Source organism: Poecilia reticulata, linkage group LG18 (genome assembly GCF_000633615.1).
Source record: "Poecilia reticulata strain Guanapo linkage group LG18, Guppy_female_1.0+MT, whole genome shotgun sequence".
In the NCBI taxonomy this organism is placed as follows: domain Eukaryota; kingdom Metazoa; phylum Chordata; class Actinopteri; order Cyprinodontiformes; family Poeciliidae; genus Poecilia; species Poecilia reticulata.
In genome coordinates, this window is record NC_024348.1 from 6426866 (window position 1) to 6432066 (window position 5201).

General features: G+C 38.0%; 1 long non-coding RNA gene across 1 annotated transcript in view; it reads right to left on the minus strand.

Moving 5' to 3' along the window:
* The window catches only part of LOC103480287 (uncharacterized), a 4286-nt gene extending 2570 nt beyond the window's left edge, over positions 1-1716 (minus strand). Inside the window, exon 1 of the long non-coding RNA XR_536076.2 lies at positions 1635-1716. This is a non-coding gene — a long non-coding RNA (uncharacterized LOC103480287). The remainder of the gene's footprint in view (positions 1-1634) is intronic.
* Positions 1717-5201: the final 3485 nt, after the last annotated feature.

Here is a 5201-nt window from a genome sequence, read left to right on the forward strand (position 1 = left end):
CCGGGATCAAAAGGAAGTATCAGAGCCAGAGTTTTGCTAAATTTACCAGTAATATAAAAATTCTTCCTTAACACTCTCCAAGGCATAAGGCGGTGCACTAATCTGAGAGGCATTTTATTTTGAAAACACCCCAAAACAGCAATTATCTACTGTAAAAAATGTGAAGGCTTTTTTTGGAGAGTACATGATGCTCTCACTTTAACAGTCCAATGTGATTGTCCGTTAAGGGACAAGTTCCATGAGTCAGACGGTACTTACTTCCTTTGTTTTTCTGTCATCTTGTCTGTAAATGGTAGCTGGACTGAACTTACATAGTGCTTTTTCCGATCATTTTGACCACTCAAAGCGCTTTACACTAGAGTCCCATTCACCCATTTGCACTCAGATTCATGCACTCACATTCATACACTCACATTCATACACCAATACGCATATCAGTAGGCAAGTTAGAGTTAAGTGCCTTGCCCAAGGGCACATCGACATGAGGCAGGAGGAAGCTGGAATCGAACCTACAAGAACCTGCAAAAGTAGTAAGACGACTACTCTTCCCACAGACCCACAGTCGCCCCACTCTGTAGCACTCTGTATTAAGTGTTCCGCCCATAGACATTAATACATAGACGCCTCATTGAATGCTGAGTTCTACATTACGTTGCCGCCATCTTGTATGTGGCAGTAGAGCGATCAGAGATCCCTATCATGTGCTGTGTGGACTTGTTTCAACCGTTTTACAATACAAACTGGATTCATTGACATTACCTTTCACTGGTAAGGATGAAAGAAAATAATAACATAATTTTTACGAGCAGAACTACTTGACTTTGCAGCCAGAAACTAGGTATAGTAAAATATTTCTATGTGGCTAAATTGGCCTGAAGTAACCACTGATTGTTTTTTTTACGTAGCTAACGTTTTCATACTGAGTTTTCTAATGAAAGAGAGCTGATGAGAAACCGCTGTTAGAGGGGAAGTGAATTAAACACCAGGGGATTTTGTGAGGAAAGATCAGTCAGGATCAGAGCTGGAGCTGCTGTTCAGTCTGTTTCACAGCTCAGCTTCACCATGTCGGTATTTAGCTATAAAGATGCTACGAGTCAGAACCCAACATGCTGAAAACATATGTTTTATTAATGAATGTGAAGGAAATTATCCAAAGTGTAATAGAAGTGTATTAAACTTTGGATAATTTCTCTTTTATCCTTGGCTTTAGCCTGTGTAACAAAAGGTCTCAGAAGTCATTGGAGTTCTCCCAGTGTGACCAGCAGATTGAAACCCTGCCTGTGGCCAGGGTTCCCAGTATAATATAAATAAATACATCAGTGTTTTATTGCACACTTTCATTCTTTCCTTAACCAGTGTGTATGGTACGAGAGTGTCAAAGTTGATGTGAGGGAAAGCAGGTGATCACAGAAGCTGAGTGGAGAAGCAGTAGAGCAGTGGAGCTATGTGAGGCTGAAACCTAACTGGAGACTGAAGCACTGAGATTTAGCTTTGTGGAAATAAGCAGTAATGAGACAACCCTGAATTACCAGGGGCATAAATGGTAATTACAGTTGCAGCTCACACATGAAACTAGGATGGATAAATATGATGATTAAACACCGAAGAACTGAGAAGAAATAAACAGAACTGACCTGCAGACCAGACAAACTGTGGTTCACTGTAATGAGTGAAATGCTCTGGGTTTCCTCTTCCAGCTCTACATGCAAATCCTGCTGTGTGTTTCTGTCCWKYAATSMTRAAGRARTYCTCYAYAGTCCCATTRATGCTMYCAGGCAGYARCTCATATCTGTAGTWGTWCTTTGATAAATCAGGAACAGCTTTGTACCAGTAGAACCTCCATCCTGCAGATGAAGGTTTAACCTCACAGCTCAGAGTCACTGAGGCTCCAGGATTCAGCCATGATGGAGACACAGTGAGGATGGACTCTGTTGCCACTGGATTAATAATTAAACAAAGGGAAAACAAAATTATACAGGAAATGTTACAGGTTAATGGGCTGTTGAGATGAACATGCAGAAAAATGTAAAGTATTGACAATAATCCACTCAAATACCTTTGATACTAAAATTACAGTAAAATTGCTTTCTTTTACTGAACAAATGATGTTAAAGGAGCCTGAAACCTGCTGACATGCAGCTGATCAGAACCGAATGGTTAAATAAACGTTCAAAACCAGGAAGTTACCATTTACCTTGAGAGTTTCCACAGCAGAGAAAACTGAGAACTGAAAAAAATAAAGATTGATTCATTTTTAGATCTATTAGAAAATGGAAAATAGCTGAGTTTACTTTCTGTATTTGTTTAAGGTCAGTTTGAAGTTGAACACAAACGGTGTAAAAAACAGATGTTTGCTCAGTAAATTTTTTAAGTGAACACAACAAATGAATCCATCTCATCCTAATCTTCTCATTCCCTGCATTTTTCCTCAATCTGCTCCATTAAAACTCATTTACTCACTCAGAAAATCCAGCACACAGAGCAAAACGTGGTCCATCTTCACGTCCTACACTGGTGATGTGTCGCTCTGGTTCAGCAAAGTATTTCCGCTGTCTAGCAGGAGACAGACCAAAGCTGCAACAGCTAAAGAGGAGCTGAGCATAAAACTCAATGCACATTGTTTGAAGTTGCTCTGTTTCCGTTTCACAACGTTAACCACATTGCTGTGGTTTTTCCACAACTGCAAACTTTGACACTTGTTCCTCCAGCGCTTCATGTCCAACACATGGCTCACAATGCAAAGACAGGGGAGAACATAAATATAGCGAATATATATTTCTCTAATAGAAAAACATTAGGTATAGATTTTAAATCATTACAGTTAACCTGTTAAGTTGGTGTCACCGCTTAAATACACGTGAAAACATATCTAACGTACCTCATGACTGCAACTGTTGTAGTAACATGAATGCACAAAGTGAAATCAACGCTCAATTCTTCCTGAATAATCATGTTTATTTCTTTGTCCTTGAACAACAAAAACAAAATTAATTTTACTTGTTTCGTCAAATTAGGAACCACAGTTCCTCATTTAAAAGTACTGCTGTTGGTTTATTAACCATTTTTCAATCACTAATCAGTTTAGCAGCACAATACATTAAAGATCTTATTTTGCTGTATTAACATTCCTCTCAGGTCTTCTGGTTCTGGTTCTGGTTCTGGTTCTGGTTGTGGTTCTGCTTTGCATCCCCAGAACCGAACACAGAGAAACATCATTCAGCTTCTATGCACCACAAATCTGGAACAAACTTCCTGAAAACCGAAATTTTTGTGCTTTTATGATGTGAAGCACTTTAAAATGCCTTGTTGGTGAAATGTATTATACAAATAAACTTGATTATCTATCACTGTCCCTGCGAAGCCAAAGGTCAAGACATTCATCATAATTTCTGTAACACTTTATTTGAAGGGGGTGAATAAGACTGACATAACACTGTCATGAACATGAATAAGCCTTCATGAATATTTATGACTGTTGTCCTAAAGCGTCATTCGGTAAATTATGGCACTTTTAATACAAAGTTGACATTATTCAAAGTGTCTTTGTTATGACAACCTGACATTAACCAATAATTCATTACTGATATAAATTTGTTATAAAAGTATTACTGATTGCACTTAAAAAATTAGGTAACTTTATGTTATTAACGGTAAAGTTTAAACAGTAATTTAAAAATACTGTATAATACAGTAATGCTACTTTGTCTTCATAACGATGGCAGAAAAATCCCCCCATAGAGGTAATTAAATACCAAAATGAAACAAAACTAAAATCCCAAAGATTGTGGCACTTAATGCCTTGTCCCCTTTCTTGAAAACAGATAGAGTTGACATATGTGAATTAGGCACACATTTATTTTTGACATAGCATATATATAATTTGACAAAACGATGCAGGCATGTTGGAAATTAACACTATTGATAACAGGCACATTAATAGCAAAGCTATTTTCCCCCTTATTTCATTGATGCCACTATGGCTGAAACAATCCTCTACATTTTATTTACAACATAAGTTGTGTACGGTTCTGGTCCATTATCACAGCAAATCACATCTGGACTCTGTAAAATAACAACTGAGTTGTTCAAACTCTGACAGGCAGATGGAAGCAAATTGCTTCCAAGATGATTTGTGGTATTTGTAGTTTATTCACTCAGGTATCTGGGCTGCAGCAATAGCAGAAGCAGAAACATATAAAAGAAGTTCAGTGTTAACATCTATGTACAAACGAAAGAAAGGTGGTTAAAAAAAATAAAGATGGAGACCAGACGCTGTGCCCCAAGCAAGCTCGAATTTTAGCATGGGCTTACCAGGGCCCCGAAAGATGCTTTGTGTTTTTGTGAATGAATAAGGTCAGAATGCCTTCATTTTATCACTGGCTAAGAGGATTTGAGTGATGTTGTTGAAAAACTGTCCAATTTCTTCTGGTAGACCTCCATCATAAATGCTTGATTATTATTGGTTCAAGTTTTACGCATCTTACGCATTGGAGGCGGAGCATCAGGGAGTGATTTCTCACGATGGCAGACAACGTACCTCATTACTGTTTTTTAACAATGCTTCGCAGCAGAATGACTGAAAGAGCAAGAAAACAGTGAAAGTCACAGAAAAGTAAAGCGACTGCTCTGTTCGCTCAATGCGAAGTTATAAAAACGGAACTAGCTTTAGCCTCCAGTTAGCAGCGGTGGGAGGAGCTGTCCTATTTATATGGCGAAGGGCCAAGAGTACAAAACAGCTAAAGTACGTCCTGCTCTGCCCTGACACGCAGCTACATCCGGTCATCATTGAATAAAAGTTTTGACCAGGTTTGGCTGTCAGAGGGTAAATAATAACCTGACTATCTGAGCTTGGTAAGGAAATAAACCTGATAACTATAGAGAAAGATTCAGTTGATAAAAGTTGAAAGAGGGAAACGATAGATATGAAGGATAAATGAATACAGTACATAGAGGATGAATAGTGAACTGAACTGTCAAGTTTTTCTTCCTTAGCAATGTTCTGTCAAATATGTAGACATATTCAAGATGTTCAAGTATTTCTTTAATATATACATTTTGTTTGGTAATTTATGGCTACAGTAATCAACCGTTCTACAGACAGATCGCTATTTTAAAAAGAAAGCAGTGCTGCACCGATTGAAATTTTCTGGCTGATCACCAATTTTTTTTAAAAAAACCTGGCTTACTGATTTGTGTGTGTG